Here is a 13,135-nt window from a genome sequence, read left to right on the forward strand (position 1 = left end):
ACATGGTGTTACGGTGCTTTGATAACACCGCACCAAGAAGAGGATCTTTAGGGGCCTTTAAGGAAGCTTTTGAGCTTCCTTAAGCTACCAGTTCCCACTCTGTGCAAGAGTTGCAGAACTCATTTTACATTGACTGGTTCTGCCTGCACATACCTCTCTCACCCCTTGCCCTGGTGCTAAAGAAACAGGACAAGCACTAGCACATTTTCCTGGTAGGACAGCTTAGGAGGCCTTGACTGCTGAGCTATTCACGGCACGACATGGTCTCACATCACAGCCCAAATACCACAGGACTACCAAGCCCTACAGAAAGACGGAAACTCCCACATCAGCAGCACTCCAAGTGCGGGCACGTGCACCTGGGGCAATGCTCAGGCAAGAGCCCGAGCCGCACCTGTACTGCCTGCTGGGCTCGGTGGCAGGGCTGGTTCCTGGTGTGCCCAGCCGTAACACAAGCGTACTCATACATATTGCATCCCTCAGGTGAGAGGAAACGACTCACTGTCCAAGTACTTAAAGCCCAGGACTGACAACAGATACACGGGAGACAGTCCAGGGCCTGCACATCCAACATCTACAGAGCAACAGGGGTGGCTGAGGCAAACTCTGCATCCAGCTGCAGCAATCTCACTCTCCGTGTAAGCCACTGCACAGATACAGACACAACCAGCAGTACGTTTGCACAGCGTTTGCGAACAATGAGCACTTGGATTTGAAAACAGGTAAGGTTTCTCATTTCTCCTTCCCCAACAATTCCTTGCCCATTTACAGTATGACTTATTTTGAAAACTTGAAGCCATTGAGACAGTTTTTCCCCGACACCTCTAATTTTCAGATGAGTTCAGCACAGAGCCAGGGACACTTACGCTTTCACAGTACTTCTGGCTTCGTCTTCAGAAAGACGTACCAGAAATCTCAAGAAAGCCTGTCCTCAGGGGATACTCAGTGCAGCGCTACAACCTCAAGATCTACAAGTAAGATTAATAGTAATGGATAACCAACGCACCTGGATGGTAATTAACGTTGTGCACATATTTCATGTATTGCTCATACATGTTGCAGCACAGAGACTGCTTTTCTCCTTGACACCCTCGTTACTGTAAAGGTGTGGACTCTGCTTTTGAATGCACGGCACCGCGCCGGCTCGGTTCTGTGGCTGGGCCCCGTGGTCCTGGTTTGCTCCGACCACAGAGCATCCTTCCAGCCTCCAGCACACAAAGCAGGTGCTACACTTCACACCCCACTATTCTCACCCTATTAAGCGATAAGGAGCATTTCCAAAACTCTTCCTTCTCCCTCTGCAGAAAATAGGCTCCTAGGCAGGTACCAGATCAAGCAAGTATCTGGGTAGAGTACTCTGAGCTGACAGCAGCGTTTTCACCAGCAAGATGCGGTGGCTGCGAAGAGCGCAGGGACTCCTACAGTATGGGGGAGGGAGGAGGCAGGCAATCATGTGCTCAAAGGCATGGGGAGGAAGAGGGGGAGGAGGAGAACAAGGAGAGAGAGAACAAAGTGTCAACATCTTAACTGGGACACACAAAGAGCCAGTTCTTACTAAGAACTTAATCCAGGATTAACAAGAGGTCAGCTACCTATGCAAGGAGACTGCACTAAAAGGAGCTAATTAGCTCTCCTTAATTGCACAAAAGGAACCACACAGAATTCAGGCATTCAGGAGCAGCAGATCCCACCTCACCCAGGAAACAGAGCCCTACCTGTTGTGCTCTGCACCACGCTCCAACAATCAGCACGTGGAGAGCCAAGAGCAGCAGAGGTGAAACGATGTCAAGACAGAGCGTGCGCGGAGCAAGGTTCAGCATCAAGAAGAGAAGTGTTTGACTGAGAGCTGGAGTCTGGACAAGCAGGACAAGCATTTTTAGCATGGCCAGGACCTTTCTAGACACTTTCTTCATCAGTCACTGCTATCAAATGCGGAATTGCCCAAAATCCCTGCAGTAACACTTTCATAAACAGTATTATCCATGAGGATGTCTACTGCACTGACAGCCCTCTTCGCTTCAGTGTGGTACCTGCAAACGAGGAGGGAAGGACAGCAACAGGGGAACCCGTCAAGCTTTCTCTGTAGGCCCAGCTCTGCTCTGTGCACTGAGACCAAAAGAATCACATCCCAGCATGGGCAGGCATTGCATCCAGGTCAGGACAAATGGCCAGAATAAAGCAAATAACAGACTGATCGCAGAGAGGCAACAGCTCCCAGCCTGGAAACCACTGGCTTGGGATGATGCAGTGGAGGAGGCTGCCTGAGCTGGCCTCCCACAATTTCTGTCTTTAATTTATAATGAAATACTCCGAAAAATATTATTCGTGAATTATATATTTGCAAGACTGCCCCAATTGCTGATGTGACAGAGAGATACATAAGTTATGCAGTTGTTATATCACGCCAATTTCTCATATGCCAAATTTTGAATTTCTGATGGTTTACTCGTGATTAAGGGCAGAACTGTAGCTTCAGAAATACTTTGATCAAAATTTCAGTTGAAACATCCCCGTACATGCTGATCACCTGCAGAACTAACTGAAATATTTCAGTGAAGGAAGCGTTTGAAACATCTGAAACGCTGAACTTTCTCAAACTGAAGACACATACAAAAGCAACGCATTTCTTAAAAAAAATCCCATATCACTTCCTTAAGCTACGTCTACGTTTTTCTATCCTTAAGTCCCCTGCCAACTTCTGTTTGATACTAAATCCATCTCTTTTTTGCCTCTGAAGCCATTACACGTTCTGTTGTAGTGCGTTGATGATAAGGTGTTGCATATTTTACTCCAGAAGCACTTGGGCTGCACTGACAGAAAATGCATACAGCAGTCAGGGTACTTGAAAATGAAGATTAACAAGCACATCAATAACAGCAGCAGCAGTCTCTGAGCTCAAGCACTAATAAAAGTAACACCAGCATTTATTTGTTCCATGGCACCGTGCTGAGGGCTGGCCAGCTTGCAGACAGTCAGAGCCCTCACCCTGAGGAGCTACAGTGCAAGACTTCAACACTGCAGTGAAAAGCATGAGGGCAAGAGGCTGTACTCATTTCAAAACTCGTTGCACTCGAGGGAGCCACCTTCGGCTGCTAAGGTCTGAGTGCATCCCAGCTGCAAGAACTGTGCCCAGTTTAAGAGAGGACAAAGAGAAAAGCAGGACAACAGGTTAACCAACGTAACAATATCATACAAAGACAAATAACAATAGAAATGGGGGGTCAGCCATTAATTACAGCTCCCTATGGAATCATTACAATACTGCCTCCATTATCTGTTTGTCTTCCTTATCTCTTCAGGACCGAGTTACATATCACGCCACTGTACCTTGAGTTACACTGAGACTGTAGCCAGCACGGGACGAGCAGCAGTAGAATTTCACCTCAAACCCACTGCACACAAATCCCACCCCTCGGATACCACTCTGAACGCCAGAAAGCCACATGCATCTCTGCTCCCAGCAACGAGGCAGCAATCCCTATATGTGTTGTCCCTAGGCAAACTCAGCACAAAGAGAGAATTCCCTGACATCTGGATAAAGCTTCAATAGCTGCCATTGGAGAGAGCAAAATGCACATCAGCTGTTCTGTGCCAGCGGCTGGGCTACACCCGGTCTCCTGGTACAGACATGCCCCACTCGTTAAATCCCCTCCGTTCCCTATTGCACACTGCACTGAAGGGGAACAACTCAGACTCGTGAGCAGATTTATTTAAAAGAAGGAAAAAGGGACTAAAAAGGTGCGATCTTTCTCCAGCATCGGCTGGTGCAGTGTGTGCATCTATGTCATGTAATACCACTGCAATTACAGCAGCTTCCCCGTTTGTTAGCACTGCTCCGACCCCTATATCCCAACCAAAATCAGCCTCCTAAAGCGTTCCCCAATCCCTGCTTTCATCCCTCCTGAACCACCTCTGATCTCCTCTCCTGATACCCGCTCAGACACACTGGATTCATCCCCACTCTCACTAATTGACTTTTTTAACCTTGCTTGACCCTTTCTTCCAGGATGGTCTCAGATTCCTGCAGTCTTCTGCTGGCCTCACCCACAAACCCACTACCAGCCCTAAGCAGCCACCCAGTCCAGCCCTTATTGCCACAAAGCCTGGACATGCTGCTCCACAGGAGTCTTGCTCAGCTTCTCCCCTCCCAGCCCCAGCCCCTTCATCCCGACTGCTCTCAGGCAAACCCTCTGTTTCCCCGTCCCAGCCCTGCACTGCGCCAGGGCATCCTTGTTCCCGAGGAACCACCTGACCCCTCAGCGCACACAAACACAAACACAAATGAACCTGCATCCGCGGGAGAGTCCTCCTGCCTGCCTGGGAGATGGCAAACGGAGAGCTAGAGGCTCGCATCGCCACCTGTTAGCACATCGCATCTCCCGGGGCGCAGCTGCGTGTCTTCCCTGCTCCTCTGCTCTCCGGCTCTGAAACCACCATTTAAGCTGCAGACAGAAGCAGTTCTGCTGGGGGAGAGATCGTTAAAGCACACACGAATCTCCCTGCTCCGATGCATTTTATGTTCTCAAAAGTAGTTGACGAAAAGATTCCCCGCTCTGATAACAGCTTGGCATTGCTGAAACAAAGCCTTCTTTGCAACTTGCCACCAGCTCTGGCATCCGAGCCGGCTGCTGCCCACTGGAACGCCAAGCACCCACTGTCTCTTTAAGAATGCCCCGCAGCCCACATCACCAGCGCTTGGTTAACCCTGGTTGCTCCTTGCTCTGCACCGATGACAGCTCCGAAATGCCAGGGCTTCCTCAGTTTTGTCCTCCCCTGCTCCTACCCACCCGATGTGCTGCCCCGGCACAGCCTCGCCGCATCCCTGCCCATCCCTGGCATCCCACACCACGTTGCAGGGACACTTGAGCGGCGCTTTTTTAAACATCCCTGTGCTCCCCGCTGTAAAAAGCACCAGGGAGAACTTCTGTGACGACAAAGGAGCAGTCAGCACTGACCTAAGCATCCTAACCACCTCTAAATTCAACTTTCCTACTCCCACAAAGCACTCTCCTCTGAACACTTAGTCATTTCTACGGACACACCGACTCATCGCCTCGCGGAGGCACCGGGCAGCCTCTCCAAGCCTTCCCAGGCACAACACGAACCATCTACTTCCCCGACACAGCAGCAGGCAGTGCAGCCAGCAAGAGGAAAAATAATTGCCTTCAACACATGGGTATTTCCAAGTATCAACTCTTTGAAAGGCCATCTTCTACAGAAAGGTTAGAAAATGCAGAAGGTAACAATGTGACTCATATTGAAAGTGTATATCAACATGCACAGAAAAACCTGGATACACACACATAGAGAAGCCTGTCTCACAAGGAAAATAAACAGACTGTGACTGATTCTCTTCCAGGCAAAGCATGCAGAGTATCCTGCCACTGCTCTTGCTCTTGTACCTACTCCAAACTGGCATTACAGGGCTACAGGAGAGCGTGTGCATCAAGCCACAGAACTAAAAAGCAGGAAAGCAGCGCAGCTTGATGGTGTGCAGGGTACGAGCACAAAGCAAATGAGATGTGCTCCTGCAGTATGATAGAGGAGCAGCAAAGACTAATGTGATTCAGAGCTGCACAGTCTGATCAATCATAGCTTGGGGAAGCTGATGAAGTATTTGCTGTGAACGATCAGTTAATCTCTACCAGGAACTTCATTGCAGGGGTGCCATATAATCAGAAAGATGTTCTTGCACAGGAGTAAGCTCAAAGGAAAGCAACAAAAACATCACATTATTCAGGAGGCTCATTTTTGAAAAGACACTTGAAGGGTAAACAAAGCAAAGTAGTCAACAAATATTTGAAGAATGTAAATACCATGGAGAAAGGGAAGCCGTATTAAAAGATTTTATAACAATGAGCAATGAGATGAAAGTAAATGGAGGGGAAAAAACTAGGCTGAAGGCAAGTCGTTGCAGTCAAGAGAATGAGAGAAGCGGTATAACCCTTTCCACTTGTCATGTTTCTAAACAGCATTGGGTAACCATTAATAAAGGCAAAACAAGGAATTGCGTGGTATTGGCAGAGGCACGGATCAATGACTCAATTGCAGTCTCTCTCTCTCTTAATTCTGCTTTCCATCATTTTCCTAATAGGCAGCAACCCAGTTCAGTAACTTTTTGGTTACTGCTGTTTCCTAGTGATACAAGAGTCCTTAGAAGTCTACATTCAGCTGGATAAGTGTTACGGCTTTTTGAGCATCACGATTTAGAGAGTTCTTTTGCCTTGCTGTATTAGCAGTCAGTTGCGAAGCCTTCCAGTGAAACGTTATCTGATGATTCTGAGATTCATGAGGGAAGTCTTGCAAAGCTCCACCTAAAACCATCTGAAGTTTTTAAGACTGTGAATCTGGGTTGTGATCCTTCAAAGAATAAACGTCCTTACTACAATTATGGTATTTACCCTTACAAACAAGACATAGATATAGGTTGCTTTGGGGCAATCTGGATTCAACTTGTGACTTTGGGCAAGTCACGGATGAGAAATGCAGGGGATGTAGTAGGGTGGTTTGCATCTCTGATCAATACAGGTTGCTCTCTTTCGAGCTTTTATCAATACAGTTTGTTTTAAGCTATAACATTTCTTTTACTCACCTAAGCCAAGCTTCCAGTAGGGAAGTTTTCTAGTACATCTATTCTAATAAATGTTAACTGTAAAATAGCCTTTAACGTCTTTGTGCCTCACCTGCAAACCAAGGCTACTACTAGCACTTCCTTTCTTCTGCCCTTTGTCTGTCTTGGCCTTAGAGGCTGGAAACTCTTCAGGACACAGATGGTCGGCCTCTTAGGGTGCGCATGAAAATCTCCTAACGCAGTGAAGACTTATTTGTAAGACCCTCTCTCATTGTAAAACACCACAATCTTAGATCCACTTCCAAAATCAGTTCTGCTATTACCTGTCGTCAACCTGAAACTCAGAAGAATCCATGGGGAACCTGTTCGTCCTGTTGGAAAGCTTGGAAAAATAATATTGCAGGCATTTGAAGCAATGCTGTAGTTTCACTGCCTTGACCCAGCCACTGAGCACTGGTCAGACTCTGAGCTCCAGCTCTCAGACACAAACCTTCTTTCAAGGCCTAAAGATAAGGAACAGTTCATCTCCCAAACCTCATTCCTAAAATGTACGTCAGAGTGAAGGCCACCATGTCGCCACACTGTTTCTTAATTGCTGACAGATCCAAAAAAAATAAATGGCAGTTCTGAGGACTGCAAACCCACAGTACCCAATCTCCTCACAAGCAAAGAATACTTCTTTCAGACCCATGTATCTGCTTTATTTCTATTCATAAAGGGTCAGAAATACACCAAAATTACAGCTCTAGCTTTCCACCAGCTTTCTAAAATGCCTGTCTCCAGGGCAAGCCTTTTAATTCACAGCACTTCGTGTATCATCACTACACCAGAGAGGAATGAAACCTTCCAAATGATTCTTCTGGAATCCTTGGACTCTACCATCTCTTCCTACCGTCATTTAAGGCCAGGCTTGTTTGCTGGGTATTGCATTTAAAGAATGATTCTAGTTAAAGAGAGAGCTGTTCTCTACACCAAAGATAAACAAGTCATTTTTCCTCCTCCCCCCATAGCTAATTTGGTGCCTTATATTATGTGCATACGTGGACTTTTTTTTTTAAATTACCACATCTTCGCTACTCCTGAATATATACCTCCTTCTTTTCCCCTAAATTGTTTTCATTCAACTTGTTTTCTCCTCCATCTTCCTCCTCCCAGTTCCAAGGCCTGAAATTAGGTGTGGTCAAACCACATTTCTCCAAACCTGATATTCCAAGTGGTTTGAAATTATTCAAAATAGATACCCCAAATACGTATCTCCTCTTGCCAACAAAAAAAAATAAAAATAAAAATAAATAATCCAAAAATCCTTCTTTTTCTGCACCCTTGCCATATGTGTAGAGTGGCTGTGACACCATCACATGATGTTAGCTGAAAAAAGGCAGAACACCTACCCCCAGGTCCCTTGGCTAGCCAGACAGCATTCTGTCAGGAAAAATGGTTATAAAGAGAAAACCACCGCTAAAAGGAAAGTATAACACCAGCACAGACCTAAAGTTGGCCGAACGGAAAACTTCAGTAAAGCAGAAGCTCGGAGAAGGTTCCACCACCTTGCCTTCAGCACGTGGCTCTGAAAGAGCACAAATAACTTGCAGAAGGAAGAGAAAAGCTACCAATTTATGTAGAACATTTGTTTTAGTCTGAAGTACTGTTTACTGAACTTGGATATTTTATACTTGGATGCTGTTATACCTCAATTTATACCATTCACTTTTACCAGACTCAAAATACTGGAATTAACAGTTACCGTGCGTAATAAGTATCATACTGGCCAACATACTGGTAGTCTGCTATTAAATTGCACTTCAAACCCAGGGCTGAAATCAGATGCATGCAGAGATCAAGAATAAGCCTGGCATCTGCTTAGTAGGCCACAGGAACACCACTAACCAGCTCAGAGCACGGAGTGAAGAAGACTCCTGTTCCCAAGGGGAATTTCAGTCGGCAAATGTGATTAACCAAAAGAGATCTGACCGGGACGCTGGTACCATGCCACAAGAGCTCTGCTGGCAATGCTTGGCTATTTCAGGCTTTGACCTTGCCCACTTCCTGAACAGAATAACCCTGATCGAGCAGAAATTGTAAATCTATGAGCGTTTCCATTTACCTCAGTAGAACCATTAAGTCAGGCAGGATGAATCACACACAAATTCCGGAAGAGCGTTCACCATGCCCCTTCTAGCACTTGCCACACGTAAATATCAAACTGCTTCAGTGGGAGGAGTGGACTGGCGTGCCCCATTCTGCAGACAGGGAAAGTGGGGCAGAGGCATGATCGTGACACAGCAGGGACAGATCCAGGCATAAAACTGGCCTCTCCCGACTTCCAGCTGCAAAAGCCAGGACCTTGCTTCTCATGTAAGGGACTGAGCACTCAAGAGTCTCAGCTCCACATTTAAACCTTAACAGAAGCAGCCAGCACCTTCTAAATGTTATCCATAACCCCTTCGTGACTGCATTTACCTCCTTCCATGCTTTTTCCTCCTGCATACGTGAGGAGAAGACTCTCTGGAGAAGCCACGCTGCAGCCTCATTCATCTCAACTTAAGGCCCTGAGCGAGCAGCGGCGGCAGAATTGCAGAATGGTTCTAAGCAGTTTGCCCTTCACTTGACATTTGCGAGGCTGCTGAAGGACTACACAGACAGCAAGCTGATTTTACCATCTGAGAAGCAGAAAAGGCAATTATTTGAATGAAACAAATGCTTGGGATTCAATTAGCCAAAATAATCTGAAGCTCAAGGAGAAATCTGAGGGAGAGATTCTGGGTGCTGGCAGCACAGCTCTGCAGGGCGCAGCATCTTCACGGCATACGTCACGTTGCCCTCAGAAGAGGTTTCAGTCAGCACATACATACTGGAGAATAAAATGTTGGATGTTTATCCAATTTTTAGTCAGAATCCAATGCCAAAAGCACACCACATAACAAACAAAGACACAGTAAAGGGTAGGTTCTGCAAGTCTATCATCACACAGAACTAGAGCAAACCAAATCTCAGATCAAAGGTTTCACAATGACTCAGTCAGTTTTTCTTCAAATAGTCTTCTTACACTGTAATTTATTTTATTTCTTTACTAAAATAGTCACTTCACTTGTACTTTCTACCATATTACCACTGAAGGTATTAATTCAGCGTGGCAATGTGCAGGGCAGGACACAAACTGGAAATGAGCCGATCTTGGTTCTATTTCTGGCTCGGTTACTGACTGTGAGTACAGTCTGGCCATGTGAATTGCATGCAAGTTTTTTCCTTGACATTAGTGCACTTGGACGAGGCTCTTAACTGCTTACTATCACTTCCCACTCCTGGAAAGCCCAGATAAATTAGCACCAAACCTGCCGTTAATCACTTTATTGTGCCATGAAGCCATTTACAAAATTGATCTACCAACACCGTTCAAAGTTCTTCTTCGACTCACCTGACACATCACAACGTTTGTTCCTGCTGAGAGAAAGGAGAGAGGCTGTGCTTTATGGTCACAGGCTCAGTCAAATTTTCAGAATATTCTGGAGGCAGGGAAAGACACTGACCTATTAATATGGTTCCCTCTTCCCACTGCATCGACAGCAAATGGGAACGTTCTGATTCCTCAGATCCGCTTGCAGAATGTATAAAGAGGGAACTCTTCTTGCTTCCAAATGTTAGAGCCATATTTATAACTTACACGCATGTGGGTCAGCTTTGATAGTTGTTGGGGGGGAATTATCAGCATCTATTTCTTCCTTTTGAATAAAAAGCACAGAAAAAAAAAAAAAAAGAGGTAGAGACAAAAGACCTGGTGAACACAGAGCACACCAAAACATGACAGTTTAACCTGTAACGTGAAGGTCAAACACACACATGTGCACAACGACACAACTATGCAATGCCAGCTGAACTCTTCTCCTAGCTTTCTCCAAAAAATCTGAGGAAGAACTGATTTTAAAATTCACCTTTAATTTGCACTGCAATAGAACTAAGTTCATTTTCACTGCACAGGGTAGCTCTTTAAGCCTCTGCAGTATAGATATGAAATTAAAAACTGTTTATGTAGCATCATGTCACTCTGTAATTAGGGAGGTGAGAATCCTGGACACCCAAAACCCACATTTGTCAGGTTACTGTAAAACAGCAAGTACAAATTCTCTGTAACTGAGAGAAGCATTCCTGCTTTCTCCGCTTCCCTACCCTGTTACTTCAGCCTCCAAAGAAGTTGCAGAACTATACTAAGGACGAAGCCACGCAGGACTGTCACGACGGCTGATGAAGCCCCTCTCCTCCCCTCCCCTCCCCTCGGCACCGAGGCCCTGACAGAGCTCCTTGAAGAGGCAGGTGTCCCTCCCGGTCTGGATACAAAGAAGCCCTCAAGTGGCTGCCTTACAGCATGCATAACTGAGACCGCCTAACGTTAATCTTCACTGCTCCCTGACATCAAACAACTGCTAATTTTAGCTCTGCTGTTCTGTAACCCTACCTAGTTCCCATCCCACCCCCACAACTATATAATAGATCCTTCCTTCAGATAAGTAGGGTGTTGGAACACTGAGAGGTTTTATTCTCACCCACAGGCACTAGCAGAAAAATGAATTACAGATTTATTTTTAGGTAGAGCCTTTGGCCTTTATTTTCTCTGTAGGCTTCACAGAGCAGGTCCTTGCACTCAGAAATATTCCAAGCAACAGAAGAGCACAGGCAAGGCAGAAGGAACCTGGAAAGAAGAAAACTCCCAAGAGCAGACTTTTGCTCAGCATCCTAGTGATGGGATGTCAAGTTGAGCTATCAAGTTCAGCTACCAGCTTGCTTTTGTCCCTGAAAGACTTCTTTAGTCATTTGATTCTTATTTTTCGGAGAAGATCCACAGTAGTACCCATCTATGCTAGATTAGGAACTTCCCAAACTGCTGACAAGGGAGCACAATATCAGCGAGCAGCGCTGCGAGGGAAGGAGGGCCCGTCCCCCTGTCGTAGTGCCTGCCTTTCCCAGATTCCAAGCTCAGGGCCTGGCTTGTTACAGGCATGCTAAGGAGCGATGAGACAAGGCTGAGAGCAAAAGTTCTCTGTCACGACACCGTGTCGCAACATGCGACTGTGTTAGAGTGCTACGTTGTGACATGAAAATGACTCATGGAAGCAAGCCACTAGGCAAGACAAAGGGACATTATTGCGTGATAACAATGTACCAGGGAACTGTGCTATCGTTTCTGGTACCAGGATGTTGCACCATAACAGTGGGATGCTGCTCTGGTACATCAGGGCCTGGTGTCATGACACGATACAGCCCGGTTCTGATGTCATGACGCTGTGACAGTTGCACGTCGGGATCTTGCGGTACCGCAGCGCTCCGTGGCAGCCCGATGACTCCGTAGCACGCAGCTATGCCGGGATCCGGCGCCAGATGGTGATGAGATCATTTTGGGCAAAATTAGGTGGTGGACTGAAAAAACGCATGACACTGTGTTAGATCGCAGCAATGCTGCCTTGTGCCAGAACAGGCTCGCACCGAGACTCAGGGGTGGCCGGAGGACCCCCGACAAAATGTACAATGTCACCTCGTGCAGCTCCGCACATGAACCGAAGGGGTCAAAATGCAGGTGAGAGCATGCACATGTCCCCACGGCCAGAGAGGGCTGCTCCTGCTGGCAGTGTTCTGGCCCTGTGCTGCTGCCCTTCCTGGTACAGACAGAAATCGTGTGTCTGTCTGAGAGCTGCTCCGTAAGGAAACCTGCGTTAACCCCAGCAGTGCCATCTAGGACTGCAATCACCACTTCCAAAGCAAGGACCAACAGATCTGTTTGATGTGCCTTTTTCCTTAGATAAATACTAACCCTATAAAGTAATTCATTACAAGTATTTGAGGCCATACAACCCACACCAAGATATCATAACCAAGAAGACAAACAGCAGAGAACTCTGGGGTCTGTGCTCAGACCCGTGCTCCTCTAGAACCACACCAAGGCATCCAGCAGTGACAAACATGCACAGAGGTGACCCAGGGCTTAAACAACATCCTTAACTCACCCTTTGGTGCCCGGACATTGCAGCACAACAAAGTAAATAAAACTCTGTGTCAACATCCCAGACATTCTTTAGGAGGAACAGAACAACCACTGCAAAGATTCAAGATGCTGTATGCTGTTATTAAATTAGGCAAGAAATCCAAACAGTTCACCTGTTTCCCCGGGATTCTGAGGAAGATGAAGGGGGGTGCTGAGGATGCAGGACAAGCAGGGTTCGTTAGCACTCTTCCATTTTTCCAGGAGAGCCAGGGGAGCTGCTCAGGTCCACCACTGCGCTTGCTGCCTGGCCCTGTGCAGCCAGGACAGCGCAGGGCCCCAAGCACCTCGCAAGGAGTCCGCAGCAGAGGCAGCCCAGAGGGGAGAGCGTCACCTGCCGAAACACCGCGACTGCTCCACCCGGTACGTCAGCAATCTGGTGGGCCCCATCCAGCTCCCGCATCTGCCAGCCTCGCTCGCTTAGCTCTGAAGTCCGAGCAGATTAACGGAGCGGCTCCGACACTGAGCACCATAAACGCTGCGATGGAACCGGGTGCGCCAAAGTGCTCCGGTTACACGAGTAACAAACACGTCCA

At 47.0% G+C, this 13,135-nt stretch overlaps 1 protein-coding gene and 1 long non-coding RNA gene across 4 annotated transcripts in view; both read right to left on the bottom strand.

Annotated features, from left to right (window-relative positions):
• Positions 1 to 13,135, bottom strand: part of GRAMD1B (GRAM domain containing 1B) — an 81,072-nt gene that overhangs the window by 45,508 nt on the left and 22,429 nt on the right. The gene's annotated exons all lie outside the window — the stretch shown is intronic.
• LOC126913555 (uncharacterized) lies at positions 11,080 to 12,698 on the bottom strand. Its single transcript, XR_007709107.1, has 2 exons — positions 12,565 to 12,698; positions 11,080 to 11,980 (listed from the first exon to the last, which is right to left on the bottom strand). It is a non-coding gene; the product is annotated as an uncharacterized LOC126913555 (long non-coding RNA).

This window comes from Cygnus atratus, chromosome 22 (genome assembly GCF_013377495.2).
Source record: "Cygnus atratus isolate AKBS03 ecotype Queensland, Australia chromosome 22, CAtr_DNAZoo_HiC_assembly, whole genome shotgun sequence".
In the NCBI taxonomy this organism is placed as follows: Eukaryota; Metazoa; Chordata; class Aves; order Anseriformes; family Anatidae; genus Cygnus; species Cygnus atratus.